The 22,788-nt window shown below is 39.3% G+C and overlaps 2 non-coding genes across 2 annotated transcripts; both read right to left on the bottom strand.

Moving 5' to 3' along the window:
- Positions 1–265: 265 nt before the first annotated feature.
- On the bottom strand, positions 266–372 carry LOC131175141 (small nucleolar RNA R71). The gene has a single exon (XR_009145302.1). It is a non-coding gene; the product is annotated as a small nucleolar RNA R71 (small nucleolar RNA).
- Positions 373–4,996: 4,624 nt separating this feature from the next.
- Positions 4,997–5,104, bottom strand: LOC131175159 (small nucleolar RNA R71). Its single transcript, XR_009145321.1, has one exon. It is a non-coding gene; the product is annotated as a small nucleolar RNA R71 (small nucleolar RNA).
- Positions 5,105–22,788: the final 17,684 nt, after the last annotated feature.

Raw genomic sequence — 22,788 nt, 5'->3', positions numbered from 1 at the left:
AGTTCTTCAAATGATTCAAAATTCTCAATTCGGAGGACATCCTTCTGAAAATCCACACACACATCTGAAGAAGTTTGCTATGATTTGTGACATGCAAAAACAACCTGGAGGGTCTGATGATGCAGCAAGATTGAAGCTATTCCCATTCTCTTTGAAAGATAGAGCATTGGATTGGCTTGATTCTTTACCTCATAACTCCATCACAAATTGGGAGCAACTCACTGATGCATTTCTTGCACAATATTTTCCACCTGGAAAAACTCAAGAATTGAGGAATCAAATGACAGCTTTCAGACCAAGAGAAGATGAAACTCTCTATGAGTCATGGATGAGATGGAAGGAATTAGAGAGACAATGCCCACGTCATGCCATTCCAAAATGGATGATAAACCAGAATTTCTACACCAATGTTACTCCTGCAATTAGAGGGATTATTTATTCTCAAACAGGAGGAGAATTTATTATGAAGCATGAAGATGAAGCTTATGAGCTATTGGAGAAAATTGCAAAGAATACTCATCTTTGGAGTAGTCCAAGAGGACCAGTTCCAACTCAAAAGAGGCAAGCTGCTGGAATGTATGACCTTGATCCATTCAATATGATTAATGCAAAGTTTGATGCACTTACAAATGTTTTGGCTAAGAAGATGGAAGATTTGAGTATGTTGGTTAGTTCATCATCATCATCTGGAAGTTCACAACAAGTTGCTTATGCAGAAGGAACTACCAGCTGTGGAGTAGATTATGGAGAGCAAGCTGCATATGTTCGTAATTATGGAAACAAACAAATGGGGAATCCTTACTCTCAAACTTATAATCCAACTTGGAGGAATCATCCCAACTTTTCATGGGGAAATCAGCAAAGTCAAGTTCCAAACCAGAATTTTCAACCACAACAGCAACAAGGAATTCCATATCAGCAAAATAGGCAACCATTGCCTAATTTTCAGCAGAAAAATATGAATCCTCCTCCAAAACAGCAAGAACAAAGTTCCACCACAGAAGCTTTATTACAACAGATTCTTGCTAACCAAAATAAGCATGATGAAGAGATGAGAGAGATGAAAGCAAGGCTAGAACAGATGCAAACACACAACAGAATGCTGGAAAATTAGATTGCACAACAAGCATCTTCCTCAAGTACCAAGTCTTTTGGAAAACTTCCAAGTCAACCAGAAAACCCAAGAGAGCAGTGTCAAGCTATTACTTTAAGAAGTGGGAAAGTTGTAAATAATGAGAAGAGTGAAAAAAATGAGAAAAGTGAAAATAGTGAGAGGAGAGAAAGTGAGAAAGAAACTGATGAGAGTGAAAAACAAGAGAGTGCAGAAAAATGTAAAGAGAAAATTGAAGAGAAGGAAGAAAAGTATATACCTCCAGAGCCTTACAAGCCACAGCTTCCCTTTCCACAGAGATTTCAAAAAGCCAAGCTTGATAAGCATTTTGGGAAGTTCTTAGAGGTTTTGAAGAAGCTATACCTAAATGTGCCTTTTATTGATGCTCTTTCACAAATGCCCTCTTATGCAAAATTCTTAAAAGAAATTCTCTCAAATAAGAGGAAACTTGAAGACCATGAAACTGTAGCTTTGACAGAAGAATGCAGTGTTATCCTCCAAAGGAAACTTCCTCCAAAGCTCAAGGACCCAGGGAGTTTTTCAATTCCATGCCACATTGGGGAATCATGTTCTACAAAAGCTTTATGTGATTTAGGGGCTAGTGTTAGCCTCATGCCCCTCTCCATTTATGAGAAGCTCAATATAGGAGATCTTAAGCCAACCCACATTTCTCTTCAGTTAGCTGACAGATCAATTAAGTATCCTGAAGGGATTTTGGAGAATGTGCCTCTGAAGGTTGGGAAGTTCTATATACCTGTTGACTTTGTCATTTTGGACATGGAGGAGGATTCTAATATCCCAATTATCTTGGGAAGAGCCTTTCTAGCTACAGCAGGAGCATTGATTGATGTTAAGGGAGAAAAATTGACTCTTAGAGTTGGTGAAGATCAATTGGTTTTCAATATTAATAACACTATGAAGAAGCATCATTCTGAAGCTGATACTTGCTTGAGAGTTGATATCATTGATGAGCTGGTTGAAGAACACTTCAGAAAGAAATATCCAGAAGATCCACTTGAAAATTGCTTGGTTCATGGAGGAGGCATAGACTATGACAACCCTCATGTGGCTGCATATGCTCAACATCTAGAGGGTAGTCCACCACTCATTTCTGCTCCAGTTTTTCAACTCACACAAAAGGAAAAAGTCGAATCTAAGCAACCATCATTCAAGGAAGAAGATGCACCTAAGGTACAACTTAAGCAACTTCCTTCTCAGCTCAGGTATGAATTTCTTGGCACTAATAACACTTATCCAGTAATTGTAAATGCAAATTTAAGTACCTTAGAGGCTGATAAGTTGTTAAGAGTGTTGAGGCAATTCAGGAAAGTTTTAGGATATACCATAGATGACATTAAGGGAATAAGCCCACACTTTTACATGCATAGAATTGTTTTGGAAGAAAATTGCAAGCCATCTATTGAACATCAGAGGAGGTTGAACCCAAATATGAAAGAAGTTGTTAAAAAGGAAATTTTGAAGTTACTTGATGCAGGGATCATATATCCTATCTCAGACAGTACTTGGGTGAGCCCAGTTGATGCATACATTTTGCATAGTCATTTAGGTCTAATTTTATAACCATTTTTATTTGATTATTAACCATTTTTAGCTAATTTCATTAGTTAATTAGTTAGTTTTTCATAGTTGTCAATTTTGCATTAATTTGTAATTTTTACTTTGTTTTGTAGGAAAAATGGTGTTTTTGAAGGACTAAAGAGAATTTTTGCCATTGAGGAGTGTCTTCTACAAAGAAAGAGGTCAAAACAAGTTTTCAAGTGAAATATGCATTGACCAAACTGCATAACTTGCCGCATAAGCTATGCAGATCTGCATAAGGAGGAAGATCACTGTTCCAGAACCAAATTAAATGTGCATAAGGAGATCGCATAGCTTATGCACATTCTCACCTCCCTTATGCACATTCACGAAATTGTGCATAACCTATGCACAAGTCATGCGACCGCATAAGTGACCTGAACCAGAAAAGCGCATAAGGGATCGCATAACTTATGCGATCCACTTATGCGATCCCATAAAGAGTTCATTAATGAGTCGGGCAGAGATTCCCTCAAATAATTCCTCCTAGAACATACCATTTTAGGGCTCCATGTCGAAAAAATGCTATAAATAGTCCCATTTTCCCATTTTAGAGGGGAGAGGCAAGGAGCAAAGAAGAGGAGGAGAAGAAAGCAGAATTTGAGGAGTCATTTTCACCTTCCACACCATTTTCAACCAAGATTTGCAGATTTCTTCCTTCCTTTACATTTTTCTACATTTCTAGTGTTTAATTTCTTACTTCTTAGTTTAGATTAAAGCTTTATTTCCATCTAAACTCATCATATCTTGTAAGCATTATGGATAGTGAGTAGTTTACTTTTGATTCTGGAGTAAGGGATGTAATATTTTAGTTATTTTTGTGGATTTGAACTGGTTAGTCCCAATTTAATGAATTTATGAGGTTTAATCCATTTCTTGTGTGCTTATTTACATGCTTAATGAAGGGCCCCATTAAGTTATGTTCTTAATCCTTGGTTGAAGCACCGAAAGGAGAAAACCAAGTGATAGTTAATCAAGAAATTGGACTTAATTAACTTAGATCTAGAAATAGACTAAGGGTTAAGAGGGTTTTAATAGATTGATTAAAGAACCTAATGGGTCTTGGTTAATTTTAACTCCACGAAAGTAGGATTAAGTAAATTAAGGCACTCTTTGTCTCACTCGAAAGAGTTTTCAAAGGATTTTAGAATTAATCTCCTTTAAACCCATAAATTTCATGGATTGGGCTAGCTAGGGAAAATCCCAAAATAGCTTGAATATGAAATCCCGAACTCCGGAATCGCCTTTTTATCATTGTTAATTTCTAATCGAATTTAATTACTTGCCATTTTGAATATTGCCATATTTGAATTTGCTTTATTTTAATTTGATGCAAATTTAGTTAAATCATTACATAGTTGAATAGATTATTAAATTTGCACATTTAGATTTCATACTCCATTACCCATTAAGTCATTATTTTAATTTCATAAATACTTCAATTTAGTCAACTTTTATATCGAAAATTCAATCATTAACACAACTCCTCGTGGGATCGATATTTTTCTATACTACTTGTACGACCCGTGCACTTGCGGTTGGGACGCATCAAGTTTTTGGCGCCGTTGCCGGGGAGTTGTTTGTTTAAGATTGAGTTTTTGATTATTTTAGTTGTTTATAGTCTTATCTTTGTTATCTTTTCATTTTTTGTGTTTGTTTGTTCTTTTTCAGGTACTTTTAACCTTTTATGAGAAGAGCTAGAAGCTCAAGTGACACAACCTTATTGTTCAATCCTGAAATTGAGAAATTTTGTAAGGCCAACAAGAAAGAAATCAGAAAAAGAAAGGAAGCTTTGAGAGAAACCGAAATTGAAGCAGACATGGCTGATGAAAGAGTTAGAATTGGTGTTGGGAATGCTGGAAATGGTCAAAACAATGAAAATGAAGCCCAAGGGGAAGAAGTTGTTAATGCAAACGTGCCTAGGGGAAGTATGATGGATCATGCTTTTCCACGTTTTGATGACTTGAGAGAGAGCATAGCAAGACCAAGGATTGATGCAAATAGCTACAAGATGGATTTTGGAGTTTTTCAAATGATTCAGAATTCTCAATTTGGAGGACATCCTTCTGAAAATCCACACACACATCTGAAGAAGTTTGCTATGATTTGTGACATGCAAAAACAACCTGGAGTATCTGATGATGCAGCAAGGCTAAAATTGTTTCCATTCTCTTTGAAAGATAGAGCATTGGATTGGCTTGATTCTTTACCTCACAACTCAATTACAAATTGGGAGCAGCTCACTGATGCATTTCTTGCCCAATACTTTCCACCTGGAAAAACTCAAGAGTTGAGGAATCAAATGATTGCTTTTAGACCAAGAGAAGATGAGACTCTTTATGAGTCATGGATGAGATGGAAGGAGTTGGAGAGACAATGTCCACATCATGCCATTCCTAAATGGATGATAAACCAGAATTTTTACACAAACGTCACTCCTGCTATCAGAGGAATCATTGATGCTCAAACTGGAGGGGAATTCATCATTAAGCATGAAGATGAAGCTTATGAGTTATTAGAGAAAATAGCAAAGAACAGTCATCTATGGAGTAGTCCAAGAGGGTCAACTCCAACTCAAAAAGGCAAGTTCTTTGGAATGTATGAGCTTGATCCATTCAACATGATCAATGCCAAATTTGATGCACTCACTAATGTCCTTGCTAAGAAAATGGAGGATTTAAGTATGCTAGTCGTTCATCATCATGCTCGGAAGTTCTCAACAAGTTACTTATGCGTATGAACAATGAGCTGTGGAGTAGATTATCCTTCATATGCTTGGAGGAATCATCCCAATTTTTCATGGGAGAATCAGCAAAATCAAGCTTCAACTCAGAACTTTCCATCACAACAACAAGAGCATCAATACCAACAACCTAGGCAACCACCGCCTAGTTTTCAGCAAAAGAATGCAAATACTGCACCTTTACCAAGACAGCAAGAACAAAGTTCCACCACAGAGGCTTTATTACAACAAATTCTTGCTAATCAAATTAAGCGTGATGAAGAGTTGAGAGAGATGAAAGCAAGGCTGGAACAAATGCAAACACACAATAGGATGCTGGAAAATCAGATTGCACAACAAGCATGCTCATCAAGTACCAAGTCTTTTGGAAAGCTTCCAAGTCAACCAGAAAATCCAAGAGAGCAGTGTCAAGCTATTACTTTAAGAAGTGGAAAAGTTATAAATGATGAGAAGAGTGAAAACAGTGAGAAGAGAGAAAATGAGAAAGGGACTGATGAGAGTGAAAAACAAGAGAGTGCAGAAAAATGTAAGGAGAAATTTGAAGAAAAAGAAGAGAAATATATACCTCCCGAACCCTACAAGCCACAGCTTCCCTTTCCACAAAGATTTCACAAAGCCAAGCTTGATAGGCAATTTGGAAAGTTCTTAGAGGTTTTGAAGAAACTTTACATAAATGTGCCTTTTGTTGATGCTCTTTCACAAATGCCCTCTTATGCAAAATTCTTGAAAGAAATTCTCTCAAACAAAAGGAAACTTGAAGATGATGAAACTGTAGCTTTGACAGAGGAATGCAGTGCTATCCTCCAAAGGAAACTTCCTCCAAAGCTCAAGGATCCAGGGAGTTTTTCAATTCCATGCCACATTGGGGAGTCATGTTCTATAAAAGCTTTATGTGATTTAGGGGCTAGTGTAAGCCTTATGCCCCTCTCCATCTATGAGAAGCTCAACATGGGAGATCTTAAGCCAACCCACATTTCTCTTCAGTTAGCTGATAGATCAATTAAGTATCCTGAAGGGATTTTAGAGAATGTGCCTCTGAAGGTTGGGAAATTCTATATACCTGTTGACTTTGTCATCTTGGACATGGAAGAGGATTCTAATATCCCAATCATTTTGGGGAGGCCTTTCCTAGCTACAGCTGGTGCTTTGATTGACGTGAAAGGTGAAAAGCTTACTCTTAGATTCGGAGAGGATCATTTAGTCTTCAACATTGGCAATGATAAGAAGAAGCAACATGAAGATGTAGACTCTTGTTTGAGAATTGATATAGTTGATGAGTTAGTAAAAGAGCACTTTAGAAAGAGCTATCCGAAGGCTTCTCTTGAAAGTTGTCTTATCCATGAAGGGAGTATCAATGATGAAAATCCAAAAGAGGCTGCATTTGCACAACATTTAAAGGGTAATCCATCTTGTCCTATGGCACCAATCTTTCAAGTTGAGCAAGTGGAGAAAAGTGAAGTAAAACAACCATCTCTCAAAGAAAAAGATGCACCAAAGGTTGTCAAGAAAGAAATGGTGGGATTTTTAGACAAAGCAACAAGGATCTTCTCATGTGATGGAAAGAAAATGAAGTATAGATTCATTGAAGCACCTATTGGAAACAGAGGCAATAAATTCCAATTTCAGCCACCATGAAACATGAAAAGAGTCCAGCTAAGGACTATAAATTAGCGCTCTTGGGAGGCATCCCAAGTCCTTTTATTTTACTTTTGCTGATTTACTTTTACTTTCATTGCTTTTGTTTTTATCTTGAATCTCCCCAAATTCAATTTTTGACATTGTTGAATTTTGTCCCTTGTAGATGTATTTCAATGGAGGAAGGTTGGTGAACTGCTGGGGAGTGATTCTTAACTTGAAAATTTTGTCCTTCAAACTCTCCCAAAAACTGATTGGTTTTTGCTGCATAACCTATGCAGGAGCTGCTACCTGGTTTATGCAGAGGAAAAATGACATTCTGCAGCAAAGAGGGTGTCTGCAGTAGATGGCTTATGTTCTTGGTGAGGTTGGGTGTATAACTTTTAAGTAAATGTGCTTTTAATGTTAATATGGTGGTAAGTGAGCCATTTTTGTAGTTATGAGCTTATTTGGGTTGTGGGATTTAAGGTGGAAATGCTGCATTTTTCTTGGCATGACTTGGAGAGTTCATCATTTGTGAATAGATACAACTTTATGCAGATTTTATTGAGTTTTAATGTGCTAAATGTTGATTTGCAGATTTTGAGTCAAAATGGCATGGGTCACAAATGCCTTTTATGCAGGATCCATCTTCTACAAGATTGTGTGATGCATTTTTGATGAACTTTGTATATATTGATGTGTTTTTGGTGAAAATTTCTCATGGTTTATGCTTCATGGAATTATATTTCTTCATTCTAGGGTATTTTTCACACTTGCAAATCATGTTCCATTGCAATCTTAATCTTGTTGAATTGTGCATAAGCAACTGCATAGCTTATGCAATCCTGCATAACCACAATTCTTGCCATTTTCCACCTTTATTGCAAGTGCATAAGCAGAGTGCATAGCTTATGCAACTCTGCATAACCTCATTTTGTCAAATTTCATATCTGTCAAAACTTGCATAAGGTGAGTGCATGACTTATGCACATTTGCACAACTTCAAATTCTGCATTTTCTCTCTCTGCCGAAGTCTGCATAAGCAGAGTGCATAACCTATGCACTTCTGCATAACCAAAAACTCTGAACTTCCAATTCTGCCGAGGGGTGCATAAGGAAGGTGCATAACTTATGCACTTCCGCATGACCAGAAACTCCAAAAATTCAAACTTGCCGAGGGGTGCATAAGCAGAGTGCATAACCTATGCACTTCTGCATGACCAGAAACCCAGAAAAACCAAAATTGCCGAAGACTGCATAAGCAGAGTGCATGACCTATGCACTTCTGCATGACCCAAATTTCTGAAAAACCAATTCTGCCGAGAGGTGCATAAGGGGAGTGCATAACTTATGCACTCCCGCATGACTTCGCTCCTCAAAATTTTAAGGGTCACCGAAACATGCATAAGGAAGGTGCATGACTTATGCACTTCCGCATAACCACCAACTCTGAATTCCAAGACCAGCCGAGACTTGCATAAGGAGGGTGCATAACTTATGCACTTCCGCATGACCACAAAAAAAAAAAAAAAAAAAAAAAAAAAAAAAAAATATATATATTTTTATAGCCTATGCAACCCTTATTGCCACTTATGCAGCACTGCATGGCTTATGCACCCTACTTATGCACAAAAAAAAAAAAAAAAAAAAAAAAAAATATTTATGCAAATATTTTACATAGCCTATGCAACCCTTATTGCCACTTATGCAGCACCGCATGGCTTATGCACCCTACTTATGCACAAAAAAAAAAAAAAAAAAAAAAAAAAATTTTATGCAAATATTTTACATAGCCTATGCAACCCTTATTGCCACTTATGCAGCACCGCATGGCTTATGCACCTTACCTATGCACATGCTCTGGACAGCACTTAACTCTGCATAACCTGTGCAGCTTCTTATGCATTCCTTTATCTTGAATTCTCATACCAGGTAACTCTTTCTTTTTGCTCTTCATTTTTTACAATTCCTGGTCAATATTATTTGCTTTGAGTTTTGGTTATCTGCTGCTTGAGACATTGAGGACAATGTCCAATTTTGAGTTTGGGGGTGCACATTTTGATTTTTGGCTTTACTTTTCACATTTTGAGTATAGGAGCATCTCATTCCATTCCATTTACATATATTGTAAATATTTTACATATACATCCATACACACACACACATTACACATTTACACACACATTATACATTACATTGCACACAAACATACAAATAGACTTCCTCCATTTAGTTAATACATTACTCATCTTATGAATCATACACCATGCATTAAAATCTTTTGCCAAATCCCTTGAGTATTGAAAATGTGCCTATGAGAGTGATTTGACTCACCCTTTAGCTGGGTTTGTGGATTGAAAGTTTCCTAAGAGGTGCAAGGTTTTGAAGTGTCTATCCCTTGCCCATATCTTCTTAGCCAAAAAGCCACCCAACTAGTCATTTGGAGATGGAAGTGTTTAGAGGGAATTATTGGATATAAGGTAGTCAAATGATGTCTCACCAATCCTAGAACAAATTTTCTAAACCTTTCAAGGCGAAATACCAGCTTGTACTTGAAAAGAGAGATGATTAGGCATTCTTTGATTTAAACCTTCTCATTTTAAACCTTTGGCCCTTTTCCTAATTAAAATTGACCCTTGTAAACCCCTTTGAGCCTTTTTACCCCTAATTTTTCTTGAAATCCTTATTGTTACCTAGCCAATGAACCAAACACTCCAACCCTTTTCATGAGAATAATTATTTACAATATTAGGTACATAAAAAAAAAAAAAAAAGAGAAAAAGAAAAGAAAAGAAAAAAAATACAATAAAAGGGAGAAGAAATACTTGTCACCTTGTAAAAGTGCTAGTATATGTGCTTTTCACTATTGCCATTCAAAATGAAAGAAATCCACCCAAAGTATTAAAAGAAATGAGTTTGGGGGTGGCAATTTTAGGGATAATCATCAAAAGAAAATGCAAAATACAAGTTAAAGTATCAAAATGTCCCTCCATTTTTATCTGTTTTGTAAACTATGCTAGCACTTGACAATCCTCATTGTGTATTTCTCTCTCCCATATATATAAAAAAAGAGAAAAAGAAAAAATATATAATAAAGTGTACCTTATGTTTCAAAATTGAAAATATTCTCATGCTTTGAATCCTTTTTACCCATCTTTCTTCTTAGCCTCATTTTTGAACCCCATGGCCCCATTACATCCCTAAAAAGACCTTTGATCTCTTGATAGTATTTGCTACATTAGTGGAGATAGGAGTAGGGAATTTGCCTATGGGATTGGAAAATTATCCATTCATTCATTTAATTCCATCATTCTATATAGAGACACTTTGACTATTGATTGTTCTAGAATTCCTTTTGAGCATGACCCTCTCTTTTGATTGGTTGGTTTGGGGATTTTGAATGATAATTGACTTGATGGCTAAGCGGTGAAAGCTTGGATAAGCATTAAATTCCTTGCATTTTGAAGGATGGGTATATGGATTGCTGGTATGGCTGAAGGTGTGTTAAGTTACTTCAATTGGTAATTTTCATAGCTCTTTGGATAAGGCACCCCTAAAAACTTTGCATCACATTCTAAGGTTTGCTTGAGGACAAGCAAAAGCTTGAGTTTGGGGGTATTTGATGCATACATTTTGCATAGTCATTTAGGTCTAATTTTATAACCATTTTTATTTGATTATTAACCATTTTTAGCTAATTTCATTAGTTAATTAGTTAGTTTTTCATAGTTGTCAATTTTGCATTAATTTGTAATTTTTACTTTGTTTTGTAGGAAAAATGGTGTTTTTGAAGGACTAAAGAGAATTTTTGCCATTGAGGAGTGTCTTCTACAGCAAAAAGAGGTCAAAAACAAGTTTTCAAGCTGAAATATGCATTGACCAAACTGTGCATAACTTGCCGCATAAGCTATGCAGATCTGCATAAGGAGGAAGATCACTGTTCAGAACCGGCGAAATGTGCATAAGGAGATCGCATAGCTTATGCACATTCTCACCTCCCTTATGCACATTCACGAAATTGTGCATAACCTATGCACCAAGTCATGCGACCGCATAAGTGACCCAGAACCAGAAAGCGCATAAGGGTGCATAACTTATGCGATCCACTTATGCAGTCCCATAAAGAGTTCATTAATGAGCTGGCAGGAGATTCCCTCAAATAATTCCTCCTAGAACATACCATTTTAGGGCTCCATGTCAGAAAAATGCTATAAATAGTCCCATTTTCCCATTTTAGAGGGGAGAGGCAAGGAGCAAAGAAGAGGAGGAGAAGAAAGGCAGAATTTGAGGAGTCATTTTCACCTTCCACACCATTTTCAACCAAGATTTGCAGATTTCTTCCTTCCTTTACATTTTTCTACATTTCTAGTGTTTAATTTCTTACTTCTTAGTTTAGATTAAAGCTTTATTTCCATCTAAACTCATCATATCTTGTAAGCATTATGGATAGTGAGTAGTTTACTTTTGATTCTGGAGTAAGGGATGTAATATTTTAGTTATTTTTGTGGATTTGAAGGTTAGTCCCAATTTAATGAATTTATGAGGTTTAATCCATTTCTTGTGTGCTTATTTACATGCTTAATGAAGGGCCCCATTAAGTTATGTTCTTAATCCTTGGTTGAAGCACCGAAAGGAGAAAACCAAGTGATAGTTAATCAAGAAATTGGACTTAATTAACTTAGATCTAGAAATAGACTAAGGGTTAAGAGGGTTTTAATAGATTGATTAAAGAACCTAATGGGTCTTGGTTAATTTTAACTCCACGAAAGTAGGATTAAGTAAATTAAGGCACTCTTTGTCTCACTCGAAAGAGTTTTCAAAGGATTTTAGAATTAATCTCCTTTAAACCCATAAATTTCATGGATTGGGCTAGCTAGGGAAAATCCCAAAATAGCTTGAATATGAAATCCCGAACTCCGGAATCGCCTTTTTATCATTGTTAATTTCTAATCGAATTTAATTACTTGCCATTTTGAATATTGCCATATTTGAATTTGCTTTATTTTAATTTGATGCAAATTTAGTTAAATCATTACATAGTTGAATAGATTATTAAATTTGCACATTTAGATTTCATACTCCATTACCCATTAAGTCATTATTTTAATTTCATAAATACTTCAATTTAGTCAACTTTTATATCGAAAATTCAATCATTAACACAACTCCTCGTGGGATCGATATTTTTCTATACTACTTGTACGACCCGTGCACTTGCGGTTGGGACGCATCACCAGTACATGTTGTCCCAAAAAAGGGTGGAATGACAGTTGTCAAAAATGAAAATAATGAATTAATTCCTACCAGAACAGTGACTAGTTGGCGAATGTGCATAGATTACAGAAAATTAAATATAGCCACTAGAAAAGATCATTTTCCACTTCCCTTCATTGATCAGATGTTAGAAAGACTGGCTAGGCATTCTTATTTTTGCTATTTAGATGGGTACTCAGGTTTTTTTCAAATCCCTATCCATCCAAATGATCAAGAGAAAACCACTTTTACTTTTCCATATGGAACCTTTGCTTATAGGAGGATGCCATTTGGGTTGTGTAATGCACCAGCCACTTTTCAAAGGTGCATGATGGCAATCTTTTCAGATTTCATTGAAGATATAATGGAGGTTTTTATGGATGACTTTTCTATTTATGGATCTTCATTTGACATATGCTTGGCTAACCTTTCTAAAGTTTTGCAGCGATGTGCAGATACTGACCTTGTGTTAAACTGGGAAAAGTGTCATTTCATGGTTCAGGAAGGGATAGTGCTTGGACATTTGGTATCTAACAGAGGAATAGAGGTTGATAAAGCCAAAGTTGAAGTGATAGAGAAGATGGCTCCTCCTACCAATGTCAAAGGAATTCGAAGTTTTCTAGGACATGCCGGGTTCTATAGATGCTTTATCAAGGATTTTTCTAAAATAGCCAAACCTTTGTCTAATTTGTTAAGTAATGACATACCATTTGTATTTGACCAAGAGTGTTTGGATGCCTTTTGCAGGTTGAAGCAAGCTCTTATCACTGCACCAATCATGCAACCACCTGATTGGAGCCTACCTTTTGAAATTATGTGTGATGCTAGCAACTATGCAATTGGAGCTGTTCTTGGTCAAAGAAAGGACAAAAAGGCTTATGCTATTTATTATGATAGTAGAACACTGGATGAGGCCCAAACAAATTATGCAACAACTGAAAAGGAATTTTTAGCAATTTTCTTTGCATTGGAAAAAATCAGACCTTACATTATTGACTCAAAGGTGGTTATATTTTCAGATCATGCAGCCATCAGGTATTTACTCCGTAAAAAGGAGGCTAAACCTAGGCTCATTAGGTGGATTCTGATGCTACAAGAGTTTGACTTGGAGATTAGAGATAAGAAGGGAGCTGAAAATGTAGTTGCAGATAATCTTAGTAGGTTGAAATTGGATGATGAAGAAATGGATGAAGTCCCTATTGATGAGTTTTTCTTGGATGAACAACTTTTCTCTCTTGTTGCTAAACTACCTTGGTATGCAGACTTGGTGAATTATTTATCTTGTGGAGTTTTACCTCTAGGAATGACATGGCAACAAAAGAAAAAGTTTTTACATGAGGCAAAATTCTATAGATGGGATGATCCTTTACTCTTTAGGAGATGTTGTAATGGTTTAATAAGAAGATGTATTCCTGATGAGGAGACACAGAGTATTATGCATCATTGCCATGCTTCTGATTATGGAGGACATTTTGGAATCTCTAAAACAGCTAGTAAAATTTTGCAAGCTGGTTTCTTTTGGCCAAATCTTTTTAAGGATGTGAGGAAATTTGTGCTAGAATGTGATAAATGTCAAAGGAGTGGAAATTTGTCAAAAAGAGATCAAATGCCCCTAAATGATATTCTTGAAGTGGAATTATTTGATGTTTGGGGAATAGATTTTATGGGGCCATTTCCCCCTTCATATGGTAATAAATACATTTTAGTTGGGGTTGACTATGTGTCAAAGTGGGTGGAAGCTATTGCAACTCCAACTAATGATGCTAGAGTGGCAGTGAAATTCTTGAAGAAATTTGTCTTGAGTAGATTTGGAGCTCCTAGGGTTGTAATTAGTGATGGGGGTTCACATTTTTATAATAAGCAATTTGAGAGCTTAATGAGGAAGTATGGTGTAGTGCACAAGATAGCTACCCCATACTGTAAGGGGGACAGCCAGTTACCCCACAAGGATTGGCCAAACCCGGCCAAGCCGTAGGCCTATGAAATGGTATAAGGGCACAGTTGAAGAGAATGAGAAGTTTGGCGGACACTTTTATAAATATGGAATAGTCCAGGGGGGTGTGATGGGTGAGACATACTGATGTCTCCTCCTGCCAGAGGTCACTATGTTCCTAATGCTCTTTAGGGGGGTGTGACTAGTTGGCCATCGGTGAGCACGGTCGGGCACGATCGGGCCAGCTAGTCTCCGAATTTGGTGTCAAGCTCTCCACCATCCCCGGAGTCACTGGCGCAAGGGCGTGACTCTAAGTGAGCTCCCTACGTACTCATTGTACTAGGCGGCGGGCATCGGGCTCTCGAGAGATAGGGACTCGGTGTCTCCATGAAGAAGGAGCTTCATGGACACTACAAGGCCGAGGGGCTTGTAGTGCGCGTCTCTCCTAGGCCCGAGGTTTCGGTATAAGGCCGACGATGCTGCTCGGTATACGGGCCAATGATGCTACTCGGTATAGGGGAACAAATATTCCATATTGGCTTTGGGTTCAGCCATACGGTCGGATGGTGCTTATTACCTTGCTTTCGGACGATGCTTGTTGCTAGGCTTTCGGTAGATGCTGGAAGCTGTACACGATGAAGGGCGACATCGTGCTACAAGGAATATCAATGCTCGATGATCGGGCTAGATACTTGAAAGACCCTCGATAAGAACACTTGAGACCCTTTACAAGGGGGAAAGACCCCTGAATACGAGTAAGGCTGGCCTAGATTGGGTGGAAGTCTAGGCGCCGCACGGGACTACTGTCCGAGCTAGGAAGTGGCCCCGTGACAGTTGGTATCAGAGCAAGGTCAGTGCTCGTGATGGATAATAATCCATACCTTCCTTGAGAAACCTTCGATTGTGTGATGCACACGAGATGCGAAAATAATGAGAAACGATGGAATGCGATGGTTGTTAAATAAAGCGATGAAAGCTAACCGTGTGTTCACCTCGTGAAAGGGTGAGTGGTGTATACAACCCCAAAAATGGGGGAAGGGCATGATGTCCTTATCATAAACATATTGTGGCATGCACAACGTATAAGGGATATGTTGGGCAAATGAGTATTCTTGATGTTGTTGAGCCCTGAAGAGGTGGTATGCGAGTGCAGTACACCAATTGGGGCTCCTCAATGCAAAGGATGCTAACGTGGGCAAAACGGTGTGCGAAGTTGGCAAATGACATTTGCCAAGCAAGTAACATCATTTGAGACTTTGGTCGGATAAAAATGAGGCGATCGATATTGAGAAAACACTAGAAAATATGGGGCAACTGGTAGCCCTAAAGCCATTGAGATGGTGAATGACCCTTGTCGGGTGATGAGATCCAATACTCGGGATTGCTTAAAAGACTATGAAAGTCTTCGAGATGTGTGGGGACGAGTAAGCCCCAAGGATCGATAAGACGATTGCGAATGGTTAATAGACTGTGGAAGTCTTTCGACATATGGGGTGTGCTATCCCCAAGAGTTGCGAAATTGTTGGCTTATCTCTTCTATGAGATGGTGTCTTACCCTAGTTGGGGTAAGAGTTGGAATTCGAGAGTTACGTATTGGCTATGAAAGCCTTCAAAATACCTTAACGTATTTTGTGCGGGTAAAGAGATGGGAACTTTGAGATAGCTTAATGGTTATGTGAACCTTCGGAATTATGGGTTGGAATACCCTAATCGGTACGGGGACGGTTATTGTCTCCTTGGAGAATGCCATTGCGGTTGGCTGCTATAACCTTCAAATGAAGGATGAGAAATATATTGAGTCCCTTGAAATATGAATGTTGCTATCCTATGGATAACATAGAAAGCGAGACTGTTGCTAGAGTGCAACTTGTGGCGAGTCGGTCCTTGAATGCCATCGACGGCAAGTTCGGATTATGCGTGGATTCTATTGAATCCCCTTGAGTTACGAGGCGATAGATGCTAAGAGTGGCTGAAGTAAAATCAGCTATGAGATAAATTCGGAAAAGGGACAGGTGGATCCCAAATCACGTTGCGTGAAAATTGAATTGGCTTGCGATAAGCCTAGAAAGGGTATAAAACCCAAGACCCAATTTCGGAGATAATGTGTTGGCTAGTGGTAACACGAGAAAGGGCAGAGGCCCAAGTGTGCATGCAAGCACTATAAAGTTGCATTGGCGAACAGTAGCCTGAACATTCATACAAAACTCAAAAGTTTCGGATACCTAGTACTGGTAACTAGGTCATAATGCTGATGGTGGTAGCTTATATGAGAAAAGCTCACCAAAACAATCGTAAAATACGAGATGGTGCTATTCAGAGCCACATGGTGATAAAAGTGGTGATACCACGTGTGGGAGGGCTGCACGCCTCATTAGATGTAATCTTTTGAGGAGAGGGTAATGACTCCCCGATGAATTGGGTGTGCCAATAGAGCTTGAGGCCACCTTGAATACCTATGAAGTGAGAATACATAGAGATGATGAAACACTTATCAAGTGACATTGAGTTATGGGCAAATGAATGATCTTGGGATCACAATTGTGATGATAGTGGTGTCAAAGAGGGTTCTGAACATCTGTGGGAAATTTAAGCAATTGTGATGGCCAAGCATTTAGATTGCGATAACGAGATGAGGTTGATGACTGTGGCAGTCATGTATATGTGTTTTTCACCGAGGAAACAAAAACGAGAAGCATACGGGATAAGAGAAGTCCCTCGAGGCAGTCTTGTGGAAATTCTGCAGGTGGAGAGTGCAATCATGAGCCATATGGTATCCCATTGAGATGTCAACCACATTGCAAATGGAAGATGCAAAGTAGCAAAAGGTGGAGACCTCAAGAGAACCTGAATGCCAAAACTCACTTTGTGGTGCCCAAGAGGAATTAAAACCAAACAGGAAGAGAATGAGGAGAGCGGAAGCAATTGGTAGCCGAGAATTATTGATCGTTGATAAGCCATAGCCTCAAGAGAAGGACATACAAACAATGGGTGTGCAGTAAGAAAGGAAGGCAAGCCTAACATGCAATGAGTCCCACGAGCATAATTTGAGTTCCCGAGAGGAACGTGGCAATACATGAAATCGGTAATGTGTCAGTTTCTCTATTCATTTACATGATGAATTTGTTGTTCATTATTGGCAACTACAATATGATAGCATAGCTCCGAAATGGAATACTATTGCTTCCTTATACTTGAGTTCATGTATAACACTACTATTTTGTATTGTGATTATTTTGCGAGGTACTCACGATGGTGTCACTATAAGGCAAAGCCACAAGAATAACTTAATGAAGGCTAAGGATATTCATGCGGAGGCATGTTGATCACAATGCAGAGAATTGAAGCATCAGAGGAACCAACTCAAAATGAGACATAAAGAATTAAGTGGGGGAGTATGCAGAAGATTGAACAGATCCATCAAGTGAGTACTCGTCAGAATGCAATGTCTTGGCAACCCCAGCGGTAGTCGACAGGGTCATCGACTATCTAAGCAAGGGAGAATATCACAAGGAAGAAAATGGCAATGTCATTATTAATCAAGCGGGGCAAGCCATTCTATCAGTGATCGAGTGGGGCAACCATGCCACAGTCCTAACATGGCGATGATATGAAGATGGTGTATCGAGACACACGCAAGTTCATATAAGTGTATGTCACACCCCGGCTTAGGGGGCCCCAGCTCAAGCCCCTCTATGGGTGGCCTTCTTGCCAGCGTACCCTTCTAGAGGCCGGACCTGCGACTCACAGAGTCATCGCTTTGTGGAATTAAATCCCTTCGCCTGCGAGCTAGATTCGAACCCTTATCACTCACGGGGTTGCTTAGCCTCTCACCAATTGAGTGCGGCTCAATTGGTGAGAGGCCAGCAAACCCGTGATAAGGGTTCGAATCCTAGCTGCAGGCGAAGGGATTTAATTTCCACAAAGCGGACGATCTTGTTGAGTTGCGTGCCGGCCTCTAGGCAAGAAGGCCACCCATAGAGGGGCTTGAGCTGGGGCCCCCAAAGCCGGGGTGTGACAGTGTACATAAGGGAATCACGAGATCAATATGTGGGAAGCAGACATGATGAGAAATTGAAGAGGCATAAGATGTTTGGGGAGAGCTTTGTCCAACATGGTGACTGACATGGAGAGGCAGAAGATGTTCAGGAGAACTTTATTCAATAGGAGGTGCTCCTGGCAAATCGATGAGGACATCGATTGCTTAAGTGGGGGAGAATGTAAGGGGGACAGCCAGTTACCCCACAAGGATTGGCCAAACCCGGCCAAGCCGTAGGCCTATGAAATGATATAAGGGCACGATTGATGAGAATGAGAAGTTTGCTGGACACTTTTATAAATATGAGAAAGTCCAGGGGGGTGTGATGGGTGAGACATACTGATGTCTCCTCCTGCCAGAGGTCACTATGTTCCTAATGCTCTTTAGGGGGGTGTGACTAGTTGGCCACCGGTGAACACGGTCGGGCACGGCCGGGCCCAGCTAGTCTCCGAATTTGGTGTCAAGCTCTCCACCATCCCCGGGGTCACTGGCGCAAGGGCGTGACTCTAAGTGAGCTCCCTACGTACTCATTGTACTAGGCGGCGGGCATCGGGCTCTCGAGAGATTGGGACTCGGTGTCTCCATGAAGAAGGAGCTTCATGGACACTACAAGGCCGAGGGGCTTGTAGTGCGCGTCACTCCTAGGCCCGAGGTTTCGGTATAAGGCCGACGATGCTGCTCGGTATACGGGCCAATGATGCTACTCGGTATAGGGGAACAAATATTCTATATTGGCTTTGGGTTCAGCCATACGGTCGGATGTTGCTTATTACCTTGCTTTCGGACGATGCTTGTTGCTAGGCTTTCGGTAGATGCTGGAAGCTGTACACGATGAAGGGCGACATCGTGCTACAAGGAATATCAATGCTCGATGATCGGGCTAGATACTTGAAAGACCCTCGATAAGAACACTTGAGACCCTTTACAAGGGGGAAAGACCCCTGAATACGAGTAAGGCTGGCCTAGATTGGGTGGAAGTCTAGGCGCCGCACGGGACTACTGTCCGAGCTAGGAAGTGGCCCCGTGACACATACCACCCTCAAACTTCAGGATAAGTTGAAATTTCTAACAGAAAACTCAAACATATTTTGGAGAAAACAGTGAGCAATTCTCGGAAAGATTGGTCTGTCAAACTAGATGATGCTTTATGGGCATATAGGACTGCTTACAAAACCCCTATAGGAGCTACTCCCTTTAGGTTGGTGTATGGTAAGTCTTGTCATTTACCTGTGGAGCTAGAACATAGAGCATATTGGGCCATTCAGACCTTGAATTTTGATCTCAAGCAAGCTGGTGAGAAAAGGTTATTGCAACTTAATGAGCTTGAAGAATTAAGGATGGATGCTTATGAAAGTGACCGTATTTACAAAGAAAGAACTAAAGTTTGGCATGATAAGCATCTTAGGAAAAAGGAATTTAAAGAGGGTGATTCAGTTTTGTTGTTCAACTCAAGATTGAAATTGTTCCCTGGAAAACTTAAATCAAGGTGGACTGGTCCATATAGAGTTTCTAAGGCTTTCCCATATGGAGCAATTGAAATTTGGAGTGAAAAATCTGGGAATTTTAAGGTCAATAGGCATAGATTGAAACATTACATAACTGGAGACCCAATAAAGGGAGCAAGCTGTTACAAGCTCTCCAATCCCTCACTTTTTTTTAGTGAAATGCATGAAAAGTCCAGCTAAGGACTATAAATTAGCCCTCTTAGGAGGCATCCCAAGTTCTTTTATTTTCCTTTTTATTGATTTACTTTTATTTTCATTGCTTTTGTTTTTATCTTAAATCTCCCCAAATTCAAATTTTGACATTGTTGAATCTTGTCCCTTGTAGATGTATTTCAATGGAGGAAGGTTGGTGAATTGCTGGGGAGTGATACTTAACCTGAAAATTTTGTCCTTCAACTCTCCCAAAAACTGATTGGTTTTTACTGCATAACTTGTGCAGGGTTGCTATCTGGTTTATGCAAAGAGAAAAAAAAAATGACATTTTGCAGCAAGGAAGGGTCTGCAGCAGATGACTTATGTTCTTGGTGAGGTTGGGTGTGTAACTTTTAAGTATTTGTGCTTTTAATGTTAATATGGTGGTAAGTGGGTCATTTTTGCAGTTTTGAGCTTATTTGGGTTGTGGGATTTAAGGTGGAAATACTGCATTTTCTTAGCATGACTTGGGGAGTCATTTCTCATTTGGGGATAAATGCAACTTTATGCAGATTTTATTAAGCTTTAATGTGTTAAATGTTGATTTGCAGAATTTGAGTCAAAATGGCATGGTTCACAAAGGCCTTTTTATGCAGGATTCACTTTTACAAGCATGTGTGATGTAATTTTGATGGATTTTGTATATATTGATGTGTTTTTGGTAACAATTTCTTATGATTTATGCTTCATAGAATTATATTTCTTCATTTTAGGGTATTTTTCACACTTGCAAATCATTTTCAATTGTTCTCTCCATCTTGTTGAATTGTGCATAAGTAACTGTATAGCTTATGCAATCCTGCATAACCAAAATTCTTGCCATTTTTCACCTCTGTTGCAAACTGCATAAGGTAGTGCATAGCTTATGCAACTCTGCATAGCCATATTTTTGTCAAATTTCAAATCTGCCGAGAGGTGCATAAGCAGGGTGCATAACTTATGCACTTCTGCATGACTTCAAATCCTGCATTTTCTCTCTCTGTCGAAATCTGCATAAGGAGAGCGCATAGCTTATGCACTTCCGCATGACCACACTCTCCAAATTTCAAAACCTGCCGAGAGGTGCATAAGCAGAGTGCAAAGCTTATGCACAACTGCATAACCACAAATTCTGAAAACCAAAACTTGCCGAGACCTGCATAAGAGGAGTGCATGACTTATGCACTTCCGCATGACCACTCTCCCTGAATTTCAAAACTTGCTGAGAGGTGCATAAGGACAGTGCATGACTTATGCACTTTCGCATGACCTATTTCCCTAAAATCCAAAACTGGCCGAAACTTGCATAAGTTAGTGCATAAGCCATGCACTCTTGCATAATCAGTTTTTCACACCTTTTTATCACCCACCGAAACATGCATAAGAGAGTGCATAAGTTATACACACCTACTTTTCCCTTATGCAGTTTTACACAAACCCTGTTCAAATCAAAATTTCTTTTCGGCAACCATTTTTCCTACCTCCACTTCCCAACTTTTCTGTTCACGACTGTCCTTCCACTTCCATTTCTCCCGGCATTACCCCTCTTCTCCCTCTCCTCTAATCTTTCCGCCACCTTAACCCTAATTTCTCTCTACATCTTTCATTTTTTTTCCTTCAACTCCTCCATTTTCACCATCGGCAACCCAATGGAGTCGCCTCCTCATTCTCCTCAAACTTCCCCTCTCCAAGTTTCGCCCCTGTCAATGCGGCCTCCTAACCCCGATTCTCCTCCACAAGAAACTCCTCCTCCACCTCCCACAGCCACTTACAAGAGAAAAATTAGGTCGAAATCTACGCGACCCATTGCCTCTGCACCTCCTCTCTCAAAACGCAAAGAACCACCCACCACCCCAATGTCAGAGCCTCCACCCAAAAACCCAAAAACTTTAGCCTCCACACAAGCCAAATCACCCTCTTCCAGCAAAAAGCAATCATCAGTAGCAACACAGGTCTCAAAACTACCTTGGTCCCTTCATGATGCAACTCACAAGGCAACCTTTAAGAGACTTAAGGCAAGGAGGGTGCAACCCACTAGGTATATTTCTGCAGATTCTCTACAATCACTTGGTTTATTTGATAATGTGGTTGCATACCTTGATGGTATGGGTTGGATGGAATTTGTGCATAAGCAAGAGATAGTTTATCCAGCTCTAGTTTTGGAATTTATTTCCTCATTCTCTGCCACCCTGAAATTGCATGATGTAGATTTTAAGCCAACTATGAAATTTAGATGTTTGGGGCAAAATAGAGAGTTATCATTGGACCAATTTCATAGCATTTTTGGTTTTGCAATTGATGGGCTATTTAGAGTACCATATACAGGGGTAGAGGTAGCAAACAAAGGTATTTGGAATGCTGCTCAATTTTGGAGAATTATCACAAACCAACCTCAGACCTTTTATGCTGGCAGATCCAAAACCTCTCAAATACTAGACCCTGCACTTAGGTTTATCCATAGGCTTATTGCTAGCACTATCTTGGGCAGAGGGACTAGTTCTGGTGCTGTTGGGAAATCTGAATTATTCAAGTTATGGTGTGCTTTTCACAAGGTCAAGGTTTCTCCTGGTTATTTCTTTTGTGAGCATGTGTTGCATATTGCCACCAAATCGATAGGTGACATTGTCTTGGGTGGGCTCATAATTGTCATACCCAAGCATTTTGGTTTTAATCCTGAAGAGCATCCAATACCAGCACTTGTAGACACCTTATATTTTGATGCTAGACACCTATCCAAAACAGGATTCAGCCTGCAACCTTCTGACACTGCACAACCAGAGGGACAATCTGTCCCACCAGCCCAACAGCACTCTGCTGAAC

Source organism: Hevea brasiliensis, chromosome 16, assembly GCF_030052815.1.
Source record: "Hevea brasiliensis isolate MT/VB/25A 57/8 chromosome 16, ASM3005281v1, whole genome shotgun sequence".
In the NCBI taxonomy this organism is placed as follows: Eukaryota; Viridiplantae; Streptophyta; class Magnoliopsida; order Malpighiales; family Euphorbiaceae; genus Hevea; species Hevea brasiliensis.
This window is presented reverse-complemented; position numbering and strand designations above follow the sequence as displayed.